Raw genomic sequence first — 23,894 nt, 5'->3', positions numbered from 1 at the left:
GGTTGCTTGGGGAGTTACTCAGCGGATGGTGGTTACTAAATGTGACACTGGGGGAGCAATAATAAATTTTTAAAAAACTATAAGAAACTCTTGGCCTTTTCTCCTCCGCCCCTGCTCTCCCACTGCAGTTAAAGGAAAACTCGGAACTCAGAAATAGCAAGGCCCCAACTCCCCCGGCCCCCATTTACCAGATGTGGAAGGGTTTTCTGGTTGCTTGATTTACGTCATAGGAAGATGATTACATGCATGGCCCAAAGAAAAACAAAAACTAAAGATGCTTATAGGTTATGATAATTCCTTCTCCCCCAACTTACACTCTCCACCAGGACATGTAACACTTGACCAGGGCTCTTCATGAGCAATTCCAAACAAAGTTAACCTACTTCTACACTACCAAGTTTTTAAAAAGTTTTTTTGTTTTTGTTTGGTTTTACTACTTAAACAAACAAAAAACCCAAAAAGCAAACAAACAAACATACAAAAAACACCTCTGTGATAAGAATAGTCGCAGATAGATTTTGGTTATCAATTATAAATCCCCATTTCAGAAATCAGCATAGTTTATTCTAATTTTTGTGTCTTTTTTTTTCTTTTTTTTTTTTGATGTGGAGGAGATTTGAAAGATGTTTTGATTCACCTAGTTAACCGTTACTCTCTGTAATGCACTGATCAGTTTGGGGTTGTAGACCCAACTGTGTTTCCCTAAAATTCATATGTTGAATCCCTAACCCCTAAATGAGACTGGTTTTGGAACAAGGACCCTTAAAGAGATACTTAAAATTAAATGATGTCATAAGGGTGGGGCCCTAATCCAATAGAACTGGTGTCCTTATAGGAAGAAGCAGCAACACCAGGAGAGTGCAGGCGTGGAGAAAAGGCCATGTGAGGACGAGAGAGGAAGTGGCCGAATGATACAAGGTTCTTGGTAATAATAATGATATTTGTGGAAGCAGAGACATTCTGATCCATAAAGAATCTTAGAGCTCACTTGGCCCAAGAGTTCTTGGCCTGGAGTTTGAGGAACTGCTATAAAGAGGGCCACCTCTTTGCGCACCTCCAGGTGCTATCATCAGTCTGTATGAACTGTGCCGCTTGTAGGTCTATAATTCTAAACTGCATATTTATGCAGTGCATAACTTCTACAGCTGCATATGACAGCCCTGAAAATGATCTGTAAAACTCCTTACCGAAACCATATTCAATTTAGTCTTCGTGTGTGTGTGTGTGTGTGTGTGTGTGTGTGTGTGTGTGTTTCCCCCTGGAAAGAAGATGCAAAGGTTTTTTGGTTTTTTTTTTTCAGATTTTTAAAGAAGTTCATGCCCCCCAAATATTTAAGAACCACTGATTACTCTAAAAGTCTTATTTTACAGATGAGTAAACTGAATTTTAGAAAGAGAAAGCGTTCAAAGATTCATAAAAACACTAATAAAAATAAGAACCATATCACTACCTCCTAATTTGATTGTTAATCCATTCCGGCTTACCTCTGGTTACTAGTGAATAAGGCACATACGCACACAAATCTTACAAAGACATCAAAGTACGCTTTTATAGGAGTTGAGCATTCCACCTGAACTCACATAGGGAAGAGAGAGACCTTCCAAAGTGTATTGTTGTGTACATGATACTCAAATGTCAGCATGTTCATTTAGATGGTAGGCTTGGTCATTTTTGTAAATTTATGCCCATGCTCACCTAGCATGTTAGATGAATGTGATATTCTTTGGCCGACAACATGGAAGTCTCTATACATGTGGTTAATAAGAGGATTCCATCAAAGAATGTTGTTCAAGGCTTAAAATTGCAGTTTCCAAGTTGCTCTGAATCTTAATGTAAAGCCTTTGTGTCCTTCCACTTGGGAATGGTCACAAGACAGTTAGTGATTAGAATTCCATTTTCCTAATAGTTCATTATTAAGACTGGAGTCAAGCATACAGGCCAGAGAGGGTGTGTGTGCACACACTCACACACACACACACACATTCAATGTGTGTAAAGCTCTAACCTCCAGCTGCAGCGATCTGATCTGGCAGACTGAATTTCAGCAGCAGACACAGAGGCCCTGATGGTTGACAGAGGAAGTGGAGGCTGAGAGCCAGCCCACTCCTCCTTCACATGGTGCTGGTATCGACCAGGAAGCACCTGCTCACCCCAGGCCTCTGCGAACGTCAGTAGCCATTTGCCTTCTCTGAAACACGGGCTCTCTCTGCTTTGAAGGGCCTCTTCTATGCACAGGGCTTACAGTCTGCCTGGCTGCCTCTCTGTGCACATCTGTTCTCTCACCTAATTCCTGACACAGAAATAACTATTTCAACTTTTTAGAAGAAGCCTTGTGCATTTGAAAAAAAATGATTTACAAAGATTCTCCTTCTTCTCTTACTCCTTCTTCTTTTTTCCCACGTCCAGAGAGCACCCCCAACCCTGGCCTCCATAACAGGGGTTTATGTGCCTGGGGAGAAACTAGAGCATTGGACACTTCACCTGTCCTTTTAGAGAAAGTGGTGGGCAAAAGGGCCCAAGAGAACAGGGGCTCATGATTATTTCGTGAAATGCAGACTAACCCAGTCTTTCTCACAACGCATTTCATACAGCATGTGAATCAGCATCCCAGGTCCTCCCCATTTTCTCAAAAACCTCCTTCCCCTGTGTTCCCCTGTTGCTGACATCCAGGATACCCCAAGACGTAATCTGAGCTCCAAAACCATGCTTCTCTCCCTACTCCCACCTGATCGGGATCTGAGGGTCACACAATGGGCTGGGTGGCATTGGGGTGAGAGGAGAGGCAAGAAGTAGGGGAAAATTCCTTGACCTCTAGCTCCCAGTGGCCAGCTTCTTAAAGCCTCAGGCCCTCTCCTCAGGATGCTTTTCTAGCTTCACTCCTTCTAGCCGACCACAGCTATTACTTGTCTGTGGGGCTGGAGCATCTTTGGAGGCCAAGGAGGATACATGGTGCTGAAGAACAAAACCAATTCTGGAAGGTGAAGCCATGACTTCCCAGCCCTTCTGCTCCTCTACACACCCCAGGGCACACTCTCCTTCTCGCCACATGCCCCCTCCACCTTCCCACCTCTGGACCTTGACTGCACCCTCCCTCTTCCTTCTCTTCCCTCCCTCCCTCGGGCAAGTCAAATCCTCAGGCCCACCCCAAATGCCTCCTCTTCCACCAAGTGTTCCTAACCCTTACATCACAACAGAGCTCTCCTCCATGAGCTCTCACTGAATTTTCAGCCTGGGACCGAACAGATCGTCCCCACGAATGCTAATCTGCATCTGTGCCTGTCTCCTCCCCTCACAGAAGGTCTGGACAGGGGAAACTGCACGTCACTCAACTTTGCTCACTTTTCCGGCACAAATAGAATTGGGTGCTCAACAGAAAGTGTGGAATTTACGTGAACTATGAACTTCTTCTCTTCTTTATCAACCACCAAAGAGCCGGTCCCTTCAGTGTCCATCCCGTCTATCTCACGTCCCCAGCCCCGCCCACTTCCATTATTGCCCCCAGACATTGCAGACTCTCCTCTTCACTCCACCCCAGAACATCCACATCGCAGCACAGCTTTTCCAGTTGGAGCCTCTTTCTTGTCCCTGAGCCCTCTCTTCACTTCCCCCTTGACCCAGACACCAGACATACCCTCACTGGGTGTCTGGAGGCAGAAAGTGCATGGCTGGGTATCCCAGACCTGGTTATCAGATCTGCAGTGGTAAGAAATCCGTTGTCAGCATCCCAAACTAGAATTCCAAAATACATATCCTTATAGAAAACATTTCCTATGTATGGAGCCAGGTCCCTGACGATGGTAGTTCTAGACTAGGACATTGGGAATGTCCTGGGTTAGTAGCTGTTAAATAAAAAAGCATAATCTGAGCTCCGAGAATTCATAAAGTAACTTCTGGAATACAACCCTTTCGAAAACCGAGGGCTGCCTGCTCTTCTGTTACGCTGTGGGCGGCAAGTGGGGCGGTGGTATGACTATGATACTGGGCTTTCTATTTCTGTAATGTGGCAAGGATGCTGAGGACTCCAGCCCCCAGACTGCGAAATGCAGAATAGCTCCCGATACTAAATCATGCAGAGACAATATACACCTTTGCGGTAGGTGGCTGTGGGGGTGGGGGTGAGGGACTTGTCAACAGTACCCTTCAACACGTGTCTCTCTGTTCTCTGGTTCAGCCTAGTTCCGTGGGCCCTAAATGGGGGAGACTTTTCTTTCCCATTTCATTTTTTTTTTTTATTAATCACTTTCTTTTCACTGCTGTATTAAGATAATGTCATCCTTCCTACCTGTTGGGACCCTGAGATTTGTCTTTCCTTTTTCATTCTTACAACATTTCTCCATTTTCACCAGACCCTAAAAAAACAGAATATACATAGCTATGAATCCTCTTTAATACACAGCATGTATGTGTGTGCGTGTGTGTATATATATTTGTATATGAGGAACATGACTGGTATCTCTTTAAGGTAATAATAAAGCAAATATATATATATATATATATATATATATATTACATATCACAGATTTTAGAAAAATGTGAAATAGAAAGTACATTTACAAGGCCTGAGGAAATTTCAGGCCTTATAAATGTTATGCAATTACAACCATAACTAGTGTCATTCCATAGTTCAAAGCCATCAGCAATTGCCCTCTGATACAGATGAGTGAATGCCATTCTTCACACCATGGACAGGTAAAGAGAAGGGTGGGTAAAAAGGACTAGGAGAAGAAAAACAGACTTTCTGACCAAGTTCTAACCTTTCCATGGAATATACTGAAGATAGCTCAGCTCTCCATCTGAAAGACCCCAGAACATCAACCTTGGGCTCAGTTTTCATTCAACAGTATGACTCTAAGTTGAAGAAGAAACAATTAAATATACATAGGAAAAAGTGAAACATGACTCTATTGATGCTAGAACCAGAGTGATGTTTCCTGCAAAGAAGGGTCTCAGAAAAAACACTAGAGGAGCTGTAACTGCTGACAACAGAACACCTTCTTCATTTGAAAGACGGAAGTTTTCCTTATGAGACAATGTGAATCAGAAGGTGGGAAGAAAGGCTGGAAGAGGAGCTGAGGAGGAAAGCCGACACCTCCTCTCCTATCACTGTAAACAGCAGATAAGGAAGGCCCCTCCTTTTGACACACGGTGCTTTTATTTAACTTCATAAGCCCAGCTCTCCTGCCCTATCAAGGGACTAACTAAAGATAGGACACTGGGACTGTTTTATAAGCAGCCACGCAGTGACCACACAGGTTGTGACCATCTGTTTGGTCGCCTCTTATCTCTTGCTGCAAATGTGTCAACCTGGGATTCCTGCAGAAGAATCCAGAAAAGAAAAGGCAAGGAAAGAAAAAACAAAAAAAAAAACAAACCCAAAATCCATGACCACAGTGTCTCCCCGAGTCAATTTGTTTGAAGGGCATCTGATCCCTCTGTGTTTGCCGTGACCAAAAGACCCCTTCACGTTGTTCTGTGCCTCAAAAGTGAGAGACGTAAGAGTTGAAGGAAAAGACCGATGCTTCTTTTCTAGAAATGCCACCTTCCCTGAATCCCACAGCCCTCTTTCCTTAGACTACCAGTGTATTTGGGTGTCTGATTCACACAAGACACGAAGATGAGTTGAGCCCAACGTCACCTCCAACCAGAAAGGAAGGACTAGTTAAGTGAGTTTGCCACCAACAATAAACTAAGAGCTGCAGGCTAGCTCACTGCATTTCCACACAAACCCTAAAGAACTAATCCTCAGAGAAATGTTAAAAAAAAAAACTGCATCTTCTGGAGCGCCTCTGGTTGTTAAGGAACAACACTGAGACTTGAATTAAGGCAAGAAATCAAGTCTGAATTTGTAGAAACTGAAGGAGAATAGATTGTTTTTTAAAAAATATATAGCCTTCTGCAGAAAGTTTTGAGCATGAGTGTGGTAAGATAACACCAAATGAGCAGGTGGGGGGAGCGGGTATTGACTATAATAAAGATTAAACATCGATGCTACACTTTTCTGAAAACGAGAACAGGAACAGACCCTATCTTTTCATCCCAACCATTACTATCTCACACAGGTCAACCTGCCTTCTCCCGTAAAGAAGGCCTTAAGCACTGGGATTCAAAGTATTACAGAAAAGAATAGTCACAACTTATTTTTTCAAGCTGTTTGTTTTAGGCAAAACAATAGAAAAAGTTTCCAGTTGAACCTGAAGACTTCTTCCTCTTATTGCATGATTTCTTGGCCTATAAGTCAGTTTCTCAAGGGCGATATGACAGTTCTATCAGGGAGAGGCTTCCTCATGTTCCTCTTGCTGCACACATTTAAAACTCAGGTGTTACTTGTACTAAGATTGATACAGTGGCTTTCCTGAGTTATTTATGAGGTCATTTCTTCTCCCCTTCTCTAACTTTTCTTGCTTCCTAAAGACACAAACACATTCTCACATGTGCTGGTTGTTGACAAAAGTTTCTCTGAGGCAGGCACCACCTCCAGTACCACACCATCACGGCCACTGCCTTTACCAGGGATGAAGAAGACAGTCGCTGTCCACAGAACTTCTGGCATGTGCCTCTTTAAATAGCTGACACCTGGAGGGACTATCTGATACTTGTTACTTACACTCCACTCAGCATGAACGGAGGTTGGCAGGGAATTTAGCAGCATGTATTATTTTTAAAATATCTCACACCTCCCCCTCGCCCTCCCTGCCTTCGGAGAGAGGTTTGAGCAATACGCTCTCGTGTTCTGCCGCAGGAGCCTGCCACCTTCTTCCCAGACATGCAAACGCTTTTAAAAAGAGGGCCCAGAGCTTTGATCTAATGCCAAGGTGGGCCACCCAAGTTAAATACAAATAAGACAGCAGCCAAAATCTCTTCACTTCAGCCATAAACTAAGATGTGAACTTCGTAAACCTAAAGTCAGGTAGGGAGCCTCAATTTCTCTTTCTGTCTCTCTCTGTCTCTCTGTCTCTCTCTCACACACATACACATGCAAACACAGCTTTAAATATTTTCTAATAAAAGTCTGCCCACTCCTCCATTGCAGTTCTTCCAAAGGAAGATCATTAGCAACTTAAGAGAATTAAGTTGGCTTGACAAAATTAATGGGACTTTTAAATTCAGTGGTGACCAGAGAGAAAGCCACCTGCTCTGTCTCCAGCAGATCAGGCTCTCGGAAAATTCTCCTTCCCTGTTGCAGCTGCTGTGAAGTCAGATGAGCAAATACCAGGAGGTTAACACTGGGCACTTGAGCTGTCAGAGAACCTAGCTCCCTCAAGGGTGAAAGCTGCCCCAGATAACTGAGGAGCTGTTCTTGGGGTCTCAGAGCAAACTGAACAGAGAGGTGTGCAGAGGTGCTAGGGGGCGCTCTACCACAGGAAATAGTCCGGAGCTTGCAGGATTGGGGAGTTCTGTGTAGCTGCTAACTATCTGAGAAGTGTTAGCACAGAAAGTGGTGATACCCACTGTTGACTAATGACAACAGTAATTGTTATGAGGAATAGGGCTAATAAAAACAACTGCAAGAGTTTGAGACAGTATTTTATAAGATCAAATTCTGTAATTCTTCCTAACATTCCTTCAGGTAGCAGAAATGTTCTTCTGGGAAGTGTGTGTGTGTGTGTGTGTGTGTGAGAGAGAGAGAGAGAGAAAGAGAGAAAGAGAGAAAGAGAGAGAGAGAGAGAGAGAGGAAGAAGGAATGCATTTAATATATGCATAGCAAAGCATTCAGCCACAAGCACTCCTGAGATAGTTTTTTGTCTTTCCCTTTTCTAAGAATGAGTAAGGGATTAGCATATACCCTCTAGTTATGTGCCCGCAGATTCTCCATGGCAAATATTCAATCCTAGATTCCAAGAGCTCACAATTTGGGAAATCTGATAGAATCATCCTCTGCTTTAAAAATAGCGAAATAGAGGGTAGTGATCTAAGACAGCAATGCCAGTCAGTTTCTTGAGTAGAGATTCAAAATCCACTGTCTAGAGAAGAAAATGTACCCAGCTATTATCATAATTACCATCCCACTGGTCTTCAGCCAGCAGGTTCACTGTGCACTGATTTCAGAATCTAAGATCTTGCCATATAACAGGGTGTTGAAAAGTATACTGAAGCATTTGGAGATAAATAACAGATAATAAGGATAATAAACATTTTTCCTACATGAGATATTATGATAATTGTTCTAACTTAGATTATCTCATCTAACCCTGACAACAACTTACAGCAGCTACAATTATCCCTATTTTATAAAGGAGAAAGCTGTAACTTAGAAGGTGAAGCCACTCGACCAATGTCACCCAGGGATCAAGTGACAGGATCTGCACCCAATGCCTCTGGCTCTGGACATCATGCTCCTCCTCTGTACCCTATCCTGCCTTTTCCTCACTTCCTGTGACACACCTGGCATGGTAAGCAACCTGAATGTGTTAGCAATCATTAGCTGGTAATTCCTAGCACCAGGATGATCTGGCTTATAGTGGAGAAGGTCCAGAGTACATCTTGAATGCTGAGAAAAAATTATTTCCAGCATTACAGAGGCAGGAGCCTTAATTAAACCAGATGGTCTGGACCACTTTCTGATAGTGTGACTTTGTGATCACCTCTATGCAATGAGTTTTAGGAGGACTGAAGAAGAATTCCATTTCAAAACGGGGTCAGGGAATCCAGGAAAGCTTCCTGAAATAAGAAATAATTGGGTGGCATCTTTAAATGGTCTGCAGTGAAAGAAGGATGCCATTCCTTTTCAATGAGACAGACCTTAAATCAACACTACCTTTCTGCGAAGTAATGGGAGCAGAGTCAAAATTGCCAAGCAAAAGCCCTGTGGAAAAAATGAATAAAGTGAAAAGGTGAATGAAGAGGAATTTACAATAGCCAAGACATAGAAACAACCTAAATGTCTATTGACAGATGACTGGATAAAGAAGTTTGGAATGTATAAGTAATGGAATACTACTCAGCCATTAAAAAGAATAAAATAATGCCATTTGCAGCAACATAGATGGATGTGGAGATCATTATACTAAGTGAAGTAAGTCAGAAAGAGAAAAAAATACCATATGATATCACTTATATGTGGACTCCAAAAAAATGACACAAATAAACTTATTTACAAAACAGAAATAGACTCACAGACAGAAAACAAACTTATGGTTACTAGGGGAAAAGGGGGATGGGGAGGGATAAATTCAAGATTTGAAGATTCTAACTACTATATAGAAAAGAGATACACAACAAGTTTCTACTGCAGAGTACAGGGAACTACATTCAATATCTTGTAGTAACCAATAATGAAAAAGAATATGAAAAGGAATATATATATATGTACATGTATGACTGAAACGTTATTCTGTACACTAGAAATTGACACAACATGGTAAACTCTATTTCAATAAAAAATGAATGAAGAGGAATCAAAGAGTCATTTACCACACAACAAAACAGAAAAGTGCCTCCCCAAACACCAGCATTTTTTCCCCATGGGGGTTTTCCTCTGAAGCCTGCAATGCAAAGCAATTTTTTTCTTCAAATGTCTTTCTTTTCCTTTCAGCAGATTGCAGCTAAAGGGGTCTGAGGCCAGCATGGTAATGAACCTTGCCTGGGAGACAGGCGTCCTTGATCCTGGGCCGCTCCCTCCCTGGCCTGCCTGTGTGCTCACCACCTGCTCAGCACCACCTCAACACCATGATTACAGGGTCTCTGAAGGAAACAGAGAAACACACTTGATGTCTCCCCTTTCTTCTGCTCCAGGCTGCAAAGCAGAGTGAGGAGGTGAAATATTCCTTCTCAATGTCTAAAATCGTCTCTGAAGAGTCACCAAGGAGCCTCATTAAGTAGCAGTCTTTGCAAATGAGCTGATTTTCTCCATTGCTTGAAACCAATTGCTCTTTTTTTCCCCCTTTAACAGATAACAGATTTCTGAAAGTGAGTTTCCGACACACAGTCCTCAGAATCAACTAGAATTAACAACATATTTGGGGGGCACAGTGCTGCTGTGACGGCAGCACGGGCCGTTCTGCTGACCTCCTGTCTGAGGAAGACGCGGGAACTTTCGGCAGGGAGCCATCAAGTGGTACCCAGGGTGTCCTGGGAGACACACATGGCTCTCAGACTTTCCCCTTCTTGCCTATAGGAAGAGGGGAGGCCGGGAATAAAATAATTAAGGCCAATGAATAGAAATGAGGAACGGATCCATTCATTTTAATTTTTCCTTATTTTTTAGATGATCTTACGCTGACCAAATAAGAGCAAGCCATGAGCTAAAATGAAATTTCCAATGCATCCTGCTCAGAGGGATACCACAATTTGTCCCAATACTTGAACACACACTTTCCTCGTTACAAGAAATCTAGAGTCACCCTAGGATTTCCTGCCCACTTCAATTATTTTCTGCAGAAATTTCTGGGTGGGAGAGGTGCTTACATCTATCAAATTTCCAGCCCCATGGTCTGGAGAACATGGGTGTCCTTGAAAGCTGTCATTCTGTCCCCAGTGGAGCTGGTCACCGTATCTAGACGACTGCCTTCTCGGGCCCAGCCAGTGTAGAACGTCTTCCTCTTGTTGCAATGCAGGACTCCCAGAGGCCTGTCCCAGGGAAGAACAGTAACGTCCTGACAGACATGGTTCCTTCCTTTGCAAACAATCTCTTTCCCCAAACCCACAGACAATGCAGGGGAAGCGGATCTGAGGACGTTTGGAACCACTTCCTTTCCTCAACTTCCCAGTGATGCTACTTAATCCAGCCAGTGGGTCACTCATGGTGAGCCTCCCTTAGGGACCCAGTTTCTCTTCTTTTCGTCTGAGCTCTTTGGGGGCCTTCAGGTCTTCACACAGATCAATGTGACTGAACCCCACGGGTTCCATGTAAATCAGTGGATGTGAGTGGGCCTTGCAGTGCATTCTGAACACGTTCTTAACAGTTAAAAAGTTCTCCAAATGTGTTACAAGGGGGAGCTCATCATCCCAGAGCACAGAAGGAAGTTGTGTTCCAGCCCCATGAGCCACTGGAACGATCTGGTTTCTGATTTCACCAGGCCCTACTGCTCTACCATGTTTGTCGTGGGTCTGAAAGTCTCCTTCATGTCTTCCAGAGTAATTCTTGCATTATCTTACTTTTCAGATTCCCTCCGACCTTCTGTCAACTTTCTCTCGGATCTGAGACAACTCCTAAGGTGCTCCTCCTGGCCACCCACCAACCTCAACCCCCGTACCCCCTGCCACTCGCATGCACACATCCCGTTTCTGTTCACCCACCCCTCTCTTCGTATCTTATCTCCTTCACACTGAGATTTCTTTAGGGAAATCACACACGCTAAGCGGAGATTCTACTGCCCCTTAGATAACTGCCATGCTGGGGGGAAACAAGACATCAACCACAAGATCTCACAGAAATAAAAATGAGGGATCTTTGTTTCCCATATAAATAACTCTGGTAATTAAAAAGGAAAATGACAGAAGTAGATAGGATGGAAAACAAATGAAAAGTAAATAGATTTCACTTCTAAGCCTGATAAGTCAGAAAGGTTTCCTCCTGAGGAGGATGCTCTATTAAGATCTCAGAAGATAAACCCAATTTCTGCTTGTTTTGCATTAGCACCATGCCAGTCACCTTGACTCGAGCCGCACCTCCTCTGAAGAGGCGGAGATGGAGGCATCTGCTTTACCTTCTCTAATGGGCAAGACCTTTGGTTAACACAATAGGATGTGTAACTGCAGATTAAATACATAGCTCTTATTTTGGTGGAAGGGATAGGTTACTGTTATAAATTCTAGATAAGGGTGTTCTCAGATTGGGAAAAATGGGGGTAATGGTGCAATGAACCTGACAATTTCTCATTCTCAGACTTTAGTTTGTCTTCTGTCACCTACAACTTAAAAATGTGTTCTCTCCGTTTTTAAGATTCTGCTGCTAAGTAGGGGTAACCACATTTTTTAAGTTTTAGGTGACTCACAGACATAGAAAACAAACTTATGATTACTAGGGGGGGAAAGGGAGTGGGAAGGAATAAATTGGGAGTTTGGGATTTGCAGATACTAACTACTATGTATAAAATACATAAACAACAAGGTCCTACTGTAGAGCACAGGGATCCATATTTGATACCTTGTAATAGCCTATAATGAAAAAGACTATGAAAAGGAATACACACACACACACACGTGGGTGTGTGTAACTGATTCTCTGTGCTGTACACCAGGAATTAACACAACATTGTAAACTGACTAAACTTAAATTTAATAAAAAAAGAACAAAAAAAATGTGTCCCCTCCCAAGGCTCTCTCCTCAGTGATACTGTTCCACAGCCCCTCCCTTGATGGCCTCAAGTGAAACATCACATGGATTCAGCTCCTGCCTCTAAGTAGTGAACCCAGTTCTATAATTTCTAATCTCATCAAAATCTGAGCTATAACCAACTGCTGGATCTCCTTCTATAAATGACCTGAACACACCACTTTCATTATTACTTTCCACATCCCCCATTTTAATCCCATATTTATTGTGTGTTCCATACCTTGCTTAATGACATTACAATACTTCCATTTACTCAGGCTCAATACTTTAAAGGCATTCCTTGATAGCCTGTTTCTCTCTATCCACAGCATCACTCGGCTCTGGCCCCTCTGGCCCATTCCCAGAGCCCAGTTCAGTCTCTTTGTCTGAACAAACACAACAGCCCACTGATGTGGTTCTTAGTTGCCAACACTTTTTTTTTAAAAGGGCCTGCTACACAGTTTCCCCAGAGAAATCTTCCTAATGCACAGCTCACATAATTTCACCCCTTTGAACAAAATCTTTCAGTGGCTACTTACTGCATACAGAAAGTTCCAACTCTGTGTCAGGGTACTCAGAATCCTCTGAGTTGTGCAGTATGGCTGGGATCTGGATGAGGGAATGAAACAGATGCTGCTGGAAAGGGAGAGAGACAGCAGACCACGATGAGCCTGGAGTGATGAAACACTGTATTTCAACCTGAGGTCACCAAAGAGTCACCTGGAGGGTGGTTTTAAGTGGGGGTAGAAATTGATCATATGTGGACTTTAGAAAGGTCATTCTGGGGCTGGGCTACTTCATAAACATTTAAACTTATCACAGGCTGTGAGGGAGTGGGGTTGGTGACACATAAGTGGTGAAATGGGAACTTAAGAGTGTATTTCGTAAAGGCCAATACACACACACACATACACACACAACCTAAGGCATTGTAATGCAGTACAATAGAGAGAAAAATTTACAATTTTTTTTGAGAGTTAAGGATATAAGCCTGAAGAGCAATATAAATCCAAGTTAAAATATAAAAGAGGCTTATTTATGTCAGCAAAACTTCTCAGAAAAACATATGCATGATGTGAAAAAAGAGTGGGGAATGGATTCAAGGGACAACAATAAGGCAACAACTTAGTTCCTGGTTGCTCCATTTTAGAATAAGACTGGGAAAGTTAGAGGTGAGAATATTTATTTCTGAAACGGGAAAAATAAGATAATTTTCTGCCAAGTAGAGTATGTGTGGGGGATCTTGCTGGTCTTTCTAAAGTCCTGCTGTGGAAGGTTCTGCAGATGAAAGGCTTTGATTAGTTTTGAGAAAGTGGACTTGTGAAGTGGGGACACGGACAGACTGTTCTATTACTGCCTGTTAGCGCAGCAATAGGTATTTCGCTAATTTGTTCTTAACCTCTTCTTGGTTTAGGGGCATCTAATGCCCGAATCGCAAAATTAAGACTGCAGGGCTTAGAAGCAGAATTTTTCTTCTGGTCCATAAGCTGTAAATCTTTAATAATTCATCTTCTATTGGGAGTAAAGATATTTAGGTAGAGGAGGGTGGGGGAGTGGAAGTAGACAGTGTAGAAGGGGAGGTAAAGAGACACTGTAAGGAGGTAATACCACGTAACACATCTAGCTTGGTATTCCCTTCTGTCCTTTATAGCAGTTTGCTTGCACGATCAAACGTCTCCAGAGTTCAAGCAGGTGATGCAAATTAATAAAGCAGGCTGGGTGTAAGGTTTCTAGCATTTAAGCATTTTCATATTTAGCTGTTATTGTTAGAACTGACAACCAGCTTTGCTGTCGGCGGGGTGAAAGGAAACGTGGAAACTGCAGCCCCTCGAATAATCTCTGAAACCACTGCTCCTGATCTCTGGCAGATCTTTGCCACAAGAGATTGCAGGCCCGGACTCTGCAGAAGACATTATTGCAATGCCTTCGGGCTTGCCAAGAGTAGCTAATGATTTTCATTTTTAGGTGGAATTCTCCATTTTTAAAAATTTACCTCAAAATTATTTTTCAGCCTTATTACAGGAAGGAGAAAACCTCATGTGAAAGCCCCATCCAGCTCTGCTGTATAGTAACTGATGCCGATCAAGTTTATTTTATTTCTTTCTTTTTCTGATGGAGGCACCGGGGGTTGAAGCCGGTGCCTGGTGGGCGCTACGCACACGTTCTCCCACTGAGCTATTGCCCCCTCCGATGCCGATACACTTTGCAACAGGGTTAGCCCGTATCTTTCACTTCCTATGACCTCAATTTCCTTTCGAAATTCCTGACTTTTAAAGAAGACCATGATGTGAGAAGAGGCAGAAGTGAGTGTGTCAAGAAAGGTGTTCACACTTTTGAAGACCGACTGCAAGGGCAAGGGAAGGGTGAGGTTGTGCTGGATGAAGACAAGGCTGCGTGTGACTAGTTGAATGGGCTGGGTGGGTGTGCCAGGCACAGAGAAGAGTCTCAGACAAAGTTGGTACTACAACCATTACTATACAACACTCTCACTAGGGCTGTTTAATTTGGCTCCTTGAAACTACTCCATGAGTGAAACAAAAAGGCATGTGGAAAATTCTGGACCTGGGAATAGGCCAGTCAGCCTGGGTTGGAAATCGGGGCTTCCCAGGCCAAAATCATCCTTGACTGGGCCAGATTGTTTTAGCCTAAGATAGAACGGAAGCAATTCGACTCCCTTTGCAATGTTGGCTATTTGATCACAAGTCCACTTTCTTAAAACTAATCAAATTCTTTCATTGGTGGAACCTTTCACAGCGGGTGTTCCCAGCCATGGGAAGATGCTACTTTGTGACAAGTCTCCTTTGGAGAATCAATTCCTCCCAGAGGAAGAAAGGAGTAAGGAACACACGTGAAAATTCACACGTATAATGTGCGGACAACTCTGTCTGTCTGTGCTGCTCTTCCAGTTTACCACTACAGCCGTGTCACTTCCCAGACGGCGCGGCGACCCTGTGGGAAGCTCTGACCAGAACCTGAGCTGACTGCTACTCCTGCAGTGTTCCCCGTGCTAGCTCACCACCCTGTGCAGCTTCTGACACTTTATCAAGCACATTACTGTACTCCTCCCTCCTTCTTTCTCTCCCACTTTTTTTTTTTTCTTCAAAAATAATCTGTGTTTCTGTGTGATGGACTTTGTCCAGAGATGAAAAACCACAGACTCTGGTTTCCTCAAAGGAGGCAGAGGAGGTAGAAATTGAAATGAACGATGGAGATCAGAGGATGGAATCTAGAACACAATGTGTGCTAGGAATGCTTACAGCAAAAAGGGAACTTATCATCAGAAACAATAATATCAGATGTTATTATTAAGAGTTTGTTATGCGCCAGGCACTGTGGGAAACATGTAATGGAAATCATCCCATGTAGTTATCCAGCTAGACTTAAGATGGCGGCTTTATTAATGCTTTACTGATAAGGAAACTAAAGTTTACAAAGGACAGATACCTTGACCAAGATTTCTTCTCTTATTCTCCCTCCTTCTCTCTCTCTCCCCACCCAACCTTGTACTCTGGTTCTCTCTGTTTCTCTCTTTATCTGTCTCTCTTTTCCGCAGTCTCTCCTCCATCTCTCAATTCTGCAGATTTAAAGACATACAGCGTGCAAACTATGTTACACAGTGTATGGCAACCTCATAACTTCTCAATAAATGGCGGCTGTTGTGTCTTGGGCACATCAGGGAAAGCTTTTCAGAGGAGGTAGTGCTTGAACTAGAAATTGAAAGATGCTTAGGTCAAGTAACTGACATTTTTTGTTTCATTTAATATTTATTAGGGACCCTGTGAGATGGGTATTATTAACCTCACCTTTTGAACAAGGAAACCAAAGCTCAGCAAGTTTAAATAACTGGCTCAGGGCCAAAGAGCTAGCAAGCTGGAGGCTTGAGACTGGAACCCAAGTGTCCTAATTCAAAGGCCAACCTCTTTGCACTATTATATCTCTGCCTTGATGGCTTTTAGACCCAATGGTTGAAACCTCTAATCCTTTAGGAAAAGCAGAGTGAAACACAGAATAGATACCAGCTTCTTGTTAATCCTTATTCCCTGGAGTATAAGCTTTCCCTTGGAAAGTTAAAAGATACATACAAATGAGTAAAAATCATTGCCTATTCAGTAATGCTTCCAATATATGCTCGTATCTTCTCAAGTAACTGAAATAATTATATGAAAGAAAGGCAAAGGAAAGAAACCTGGTGCAAAGAGTGTGTTTGTAGGAAGGTCTTAATGAGCTCTCTGCTCAGTATATTTTGTTGTCTGTAAAGGAAAGGTGTGAACAGAGCCAGTGTGGATCTGCTAAGAATTAGTCCAACTTGCTCCCATCAATTATACTGAATTTTCTGACAAACCGCTACTGCTCATGTGAGATTTCCTGGCAGGATGCTAATAAATCTACCTTACCTTGTCACCTCCCCCACCTCAATATGCCAAATTTGCAGCATTCAAGATAAATAATATTCATGCATTATGAGACTGAACTTGACCTCCCAGAATTCCCTAAGACTCTGGCAGGTTAATGAGAGAAAATGTTTTTTTTGGTCTCCAGAATATAAAAGAAAATACTTGTGTCAGAAAAGCACCACACTCGGCAGGCAAAGTGTTTTGCTGCTGGGCCCATTCGAGAGGCCAGGGACCACGGGGTTGAGAGGGATCAGGCTGTGGTCATGTGCTGTCACACAACATAGTGTCACACTGGAGATGTGTTCTGTGAATAACACAGAGCACTGGATACGTGTACTTATGCCTAGACCTTGGGGCTGACCTGCTAACATCAAAGCTGATATCTATCTGCAGGTTTACTTTTATCATTAACTTCTGTTTCAGAAAGGAAATTCATCAAAAGCTAAAACCAAGCTCACTGCCTAAGGGCAAGAGTGATTACTGAGTCCAAGAAGAACTAGCTTTGCTTAGAGATACTCCTAGGTGACATGCTAGAGTTAATGGTAGTGTGGCATCTTTGTGAAGAGCTGAGCTCTGAAGCCAAAGAGCATGCGCTCAAGTCTCTGCTTTGCCACTTGCAAAGGTTATAAAATGGTGATAAGAATAGTACACATTCCATGGGGTTGTTTGAAGGATAGGATTGATTTTGACAATGCATGTAAAGCCCGTAGTATTCAGTTCAGCACACAGTATACCTTAAAAAAAAGATGACTTTTGTGTAGATCATACTCTCAGGGAATGCTCTGCCCAGGTGTTACATCCCACAGGGATCCCCTCTTCCCAAGTCCAGCTAAGCCACTTGGTCACCTGCCCAGCACTCACGACGCTCCATGTACGTCTCTAACATCACACTTCACAAATGGTATCATCGACCCTGTCATTGTGTTTGCTCCCCCTACTAGCTTGCAAAATCCTGAAGGATAAAGAATCTAAGCTTTAATATTGTATTCCATTGTATTTACCTCCCAGATTAGACAGTGCCTAGTATATGGGAGGTTATCAAAAACATCTGCTGAATTAATGTACGAATACGTTGTCTCATTTCGCTCATCTGAAACACAGAAAAGACTAATGTCTCAACTTCTATGTTGAAAGGGCAGCTGAATAAATTGTTAACTGCGTCATGTTAATGGCAACTAAGATTCTTCTGGCTTTCTTCTCTCAGTAAAATTATGAGAGTGAAAAGCTCTTAAATTCCTGTACATTAATAGCATACTACCCAATGGTGGATGTGAGGAGGGCACGAGCTGTCGTAAAATAGTCTCCACTATTCTTGTCCCGGCAGAGAAAGTACGTAGTGAGTGAACCCCAAGTTCCTTCTTAGAAAGCTCTTCCTTCCAGGCGGAAGCTACAAAGAGACACTAGGGTTATGTAGGCCTCTAACATCCTGCCTCGTGAGAAGACTGCCAGAGGGAAAACAGAACTAAGAGAAAATACCATTTGAATTACAACTCTTCCTCACCTGGAGGTAACAACCTTCACTCCAGCTTTAGGTCCAAGGGAGCGTAAGTAAACGTTACCAATGGAATCCAGCGGGTATATAATCAAAACACCCCCCAGAGCGACAACTACTTACATAAAAGATCTCGGCCACCCAGCAGCAGTGAGTAGACAGACAGTGGACAGGCCGGTGTTCAGAGCCAGTGTTCCTGCTGACTGGCCTGGCACATTTCTTTAGCTGATCTTCTAGAATCTGGGCTTTCCCTCTCCATCAGGGTATACAATTTCAACCAGTTCAGGTCTACACTTTGTGGTCAGGCAGGCCTGGGCTTGAGTCAATGGAGGTGTTACCTTGGACGAATTACATGACTTTTATGAATTTTGTTTTTCTCGTCTGGTAAATAGGTATAATCAGTTACCTGCCTCTTTGGGTTGTTGTAAGAATTTAATTTTTAAACATGAATGTAAAACACAGGAACGTTGCTGGCACAAGAAATCCCCAAGAAATGCTACCTTTTGTTGTTGCTGTTGTCATTACTATACTCTTCCGTCTTACCCACCTTGTATATGGTTCGCTTTCTGACAAGACCATGATCTGTATTCTCTCATTCTGGAGGACTAACTGGCCTTCTAATGTTGGTCTCCTTTGATTTTTACCAGGCTATTTTTTAAGCTGTCCCATCTGAGAATGGTCCTTCAAATCTGCCCACGTGACACCACCAATCATAAGAATACTGGTCTCATAAAAAGTGATTGTTTTTACTGTAAGTTCTCTGGGATTTGGGTCATTTCTCCAAGTAAATTCAAATGTGGCTTAAATAAGAGACTGTATATTTTGTAAAGATAAATATATAGAGAGAGAACCACACACACACACACACACACACACACACACACACACACAAACATACCCACACACTTTTTAACTTTATTGCATGGACCCTGTTAGGAGAAACAAGATTTCACTTTTAGATTCTTCACCTACATGGCATGGATGTAATGAAAATGCCTGTCAGGGAAAGTAATGTGTTTAATATTGCACCAGTCTTAGACATCAGCAGAGATTTCTGTGCATTGCAAATAATTCCATCACCTGCCCATATTACATTGCTCTGTGTTTTATCTGTGATAGGATGATATCAATATGTCAAGCATGAGAAAAAGGATGTTTTATGAGATTGATGTAAGGAAGCACAATGACAAGCACATAAGAAGGGCAGCCAAAGATGCCAAAAAGTTGTCAGAGGAAAAGGCTGTGATCTGTGATCTCTCACTGGTGTGCATTGAGTTTATTCTTTTCTTGCCAAGGGCCCAGAGACCATCAGGGCTGCCTGTGGCCTTGATCAAGGATTTTAAACAAGATAAAACAACACTGACTTTTTTAAAAAAGGCCTTTCAGCAACCACTAAGTGTCTAGGAGGTGAGTAATAGGTGAAGGCTATTAAGGAGCCTATGGGAAACAAGCATCAGAATGCTCCGGGGTGCGCTAGTGAGCAATTCCCAAGAGAGGCTGACTTTGCGAGGTACCACGGAGGGAAACTTCTTTGGGACCTGGAGCGTGACTGGAGGGAGGAGGGTAAATTTTTCTATAGAGAAGAAATTTACATAGGAGAAGAAAAGTAATCTTCCATCTAGATGGATACCATTCTCATGGAAGCTAAATTAGAGAAGAGAGTCTGGACTAAGGTTCTTAGTCCCTATGCTCAGCATCCCATTTTTTGGCCTTTGTTCTCTCTTCTCGTTGTATTATTTACTATTCTTTTTTATATACTAGATACTTAAAATCAAATTAACCGCTTTATATCCCCAGTGCTTGCCCCACACCCTCTCACCTCTGTGTGCCTGCCTTCCCATGACTTAGAATGCCTTCCTTGGGTGTCTTCTCTTACATAAATACTTCTTACCCTTCGAGGGCAGATAAAATGGCATGTTTTCCATGACGCCTTCTCCGATTACTTTAGATTGAAACATTCCCTGCCTCTGAAATTTCATAGCATTTGACTGATATCTTATTGATTTGTTTTAAATTATTTTTTATAGTTGTTTAGATATAGGCATGGGAATGCCAGGTCCTTCAGGATGGGGTCTGTATCCTTAGTCATAGGTCAGAATGTGAGACTGGCACAAAGTGGCCCTCGGGAAGTATCTGCTGCGTGACGTTTTTTGTATATATTTTTATCCACTGTGGTGTCTTATACAGTGCATACAGTAGGTGCTGACTAAATGCCTATTGCTGGAATGAACAGATGGAGTTAAGGCAGTCCCTGAAATGCTAACAATAGCTTTATATGTAAAAAGAAGCACGGAAAAGAAGGAAAGGGGGAGGAGGAGAGGAAGTCCCAACAGGCACAATAAAATACTCTAACTTCCCAGCGTTTTCCATTCAGAAGACGTGGGTGGGAGTAAAAAATTCTATATGACCAGTGAGTATTCTTCTGAACAGACATACTATTGTATTTTTAACTCTCTCTTCATTCCAGATCTCTGATACAGAGTGGGTAGGTGACAGGCCACATTTCCAGAAGCTGTTTCCAAAATGTCCTTGCCCCTAATTTAGTTGGCTGCACTTGTGAACAATCTTACACTGGTAGTGGCGTGGCACCCAGTGGGGAATGAATTATATGTAGGGTCCTGCTTGGTGAGGCCAATGTCTTACTGTGCTTTTGAATGGGGGTCCAAACAACACATAGGAATTCTGGTTACAACATTCTTTCTCTGAGGCTGCTGGTGAGGGCTACTAGGGAAAAAATAGTCACCAAATTCTCCCAATTATAAGTAAATGTTAGAAACACAACATGAGCAATCTTTTCACTTAGTGTTTAGAAAGCATGTCCAGAAATCACTTGCATCAAGAAACTCTTGGGAGACTTGTTTAAAAACCCAGATTCTTGGAATTTTTCTAGACCTACTGACTACTTATATTGCTATATTTCTGTAAGGAGGAAAATAAGATATATTACTAATAGCTATCATTTATTGTATTACATATATACATATACACACATAGGTACACAGTATGTGTATATATATGTATATTTATATTTATATCTATAATATCATAGTTCTTGGCCTTGGAAGGTAAGATGCTTTCAATAGTGATATTGATTAGATTCAACAATTTTTTTTAGTTTACCTTCTTTCCTGGACCATAGACCCACATGTACAACTTTCACTCCTCCAGTGCCTCATTTCCTGCATGGGAGTAATATGTCAAGGTATATGTATGACTGTTAGGTGTATAAATATTACTTTATGATTAATGGCTTAAGTGTGTAATTAATCGAAGTATTTATACACTCAGCATGTCCACCATCAGGATTGGTTATATAATTCACGACGCCCAGTAAAATGACGTGCAAAAATGAAAATTATTTAAAAATTATTGAAACTTCCCAGATGGTGACAGCAGAGCACTAAACTAAGCACAGGCCCCTTTTAAGTACACGGCCCTGTGCAACCATGCCAGCTGCATGTCTAGGAACCTGAGACACCAAGAACAGAGACAACGTTCTTCTCTGTGGAATGGATGAAGGAGAGAAGGCCCAGTGTCTCTTCTGATCTCCAGGCAGAGAGAAGGCAAGGGACGAACAACAGGCTTCTCACCAGGTCCCTCCCAGCCCTGCAGCCATACGCTTACATCTAAGGGCTACTCCTTCTTAGATTTTCCCCACTCCACTTTGGCCACGGCATTTGCCCAGGTTTTACTGAGCTTAGATAGCTCTCCATTTGTTTCCAATATCCTGCTTTCCAGTTCTCATCTTCTCTGTTATCTTCAAACATCAATTTGTAATTTGGAATCTCATTACAGCTAGCTATTAAGTAAGCCCTTACAACATTCTACATAGACTCCCAGCAAGCCCTGATCCTTTTGTAAAACCAGCGGCTGCCTCTTATCCAATCAGTTCATCGCGGCTCTCCTTTCCCTTTTCTGTATCCCTCAGCTGCGATGAAATGTTGAGACACAAGTTCATTTTAATTAATTTTTCAAGCAGCCTCCAGAATTTAACAAAATATTACAAGTGAAAAAAAAGTCAAATAAAATAACAACACACTTGTGATGCTACATGATATAATTAGTGAGGGTGATTTTATATATATACATATGTACATGTTTGCAAGCTGTGAATATTTTTATCAGAAATAAATAAGGGAGGGGGGATCTCAGTTTATGTCATTTTATGATACACGGATCTAACACACTCTAAGAAGAAGCAACCTCCAGGCAAAGAGGTCAGGATAATTTATTCACCCTGGGAAACAATTAATACACAGTTTAACGCTCTTATGAATGTTGAAGGAAAGAAGAGAATTTTCATATATTTTAATTTTTTCTCCTAAGCTTACATATCGAGAGTTTGAGTATTAAGGAAAAATTACTAACACCAGCAAATTATGAATCATATTTCATATCTCACAACCATATGCATGAATTACATCCATGCATAGAATACATACACATACTTACGACACTATATAGATATTCATATGTCTAATGCCTACAGATAAATCATGGAGTGGTTTCCCATATGAATTTGTGGAAATGTGAAGGTGAGTGCAAGCATATGTATGTGGTATCTGGATCTGAAACAAATTTGGAAAGCTGACATCTCAGGTTTATAAATATATCTCATTTTTTCACAGCTTCAGCCAGTTTCTTTTCTACTTTTTCTCATGGCATTGTGAAAAGATATCAATAAAGTGCAATTATTCTCTTGCTGAGCCATATGTGCAGTGAATTTGCAGACAGCCAAACTGTATAACTGTTGGCAATTTCAGAAGGAACATTATTTTAGAAGAGCTGGTGTCTGGGGTCTTCAAAGAGTAATTAGATACGGTAAAATCTCTACAGAGTAAAGAAGAATGCACAGAATCAGATAACTGAACTCCAAATGACCTTAGGTCATTCTTTGTCTTATCAAAGGGCATTTTACTTATCAGGGGAAATAGAAATCATGACTCTTAACATTTACTCACAAGCCACTCATCACAGTTTCACACTTCCATCACCTAAACACTTTGCCCCATGATTATTTTTCATAAGACTTGAGTAAATCAACTCTGGACCAGAGATCTACCACGTGTGTTTACTTGTCTCTTGATCCATGTTGTGTCCCCCCCCGCCCCCCACCAAAATTATTTTTCTTCCAATGGACTTTTCACTGAAATGCAAGTATTACTGACAACAGCCCAACTAGACAGAGGGAAAACAAGGGAACAGACGACAGGGAGCATATGTGTTAAGAATGACAGCATAAAATCAGAGCTGGATGGTGAATGAAATCACAGCCATGTATGGAAGCACTGGTTAGAAATGAGGACACTTTCTGTTAAATCTCTGAAGGTATTTACTCAAAGGTCAGAATTCCATTCTTGCTTAATCCTCACATCATTCACTTTCAGGTGGTGGGAAGTTAATAGTCATTTTAATTATACAGCAAGACTCAGGGAGGTTATTTGTTAGCCCAAATCCCATAGCAAACCAAGGGAAAATAAAGGTTTCTTGACCCTTTTAACCAGGTAATTTCCTCTTATTATTGTCCTCTATTGTCACATAGTTTTTAGTGGCTACTCAGAAGTAGGGGTTTTTTTGCCCTTTCTTAGATAAATATAGGTATGACATCTCTCATGTGGCATAAGAAATGCCCTGAAAAGCTGAATATAAATTGAGCTCGCATAAATCAAATACTGAGATGATTTGCTGGAGCGGGAGACAGGGCAGGAGTGGGAATTAGTAAGTTTAAATTTTTTAAAGCATGTTTATCATTTTT

General features: G+C 41.9%; 1 protein-coding gene across 1 annotated transcript in view; it reads right to left on the bottom strand.

Moving 5' to 3' along the window:
- The window catches only part of NRXN3 (neurexin 3), a 1,622,198-nt gene that overhangs the window by 501,788 nt on the left and 1,096,516 nt on the right, over positions 1–23,894 (bottom strand). The window lies entirely within an intron of this gene.

The sequence above is a fragment of the Camelus ferus genome, chromosome 6 (genome assembly GCF_009834535.1).
Source record: "Camelus ferus isolate YT-003-E chromosome 6, BCGSAC_Cfer_1.0, whole genome shotgun sequence".
NCBI lineage: Eukaryota > Metazoa > Chordata > Mammalia > Artiodactyla > Camelidae > Camelus > Camelus ferus.
Note: the sequence above shows the minus strand (reverse complement) of the source record. Positions and strands in the feature narration are given on the sequence as shown.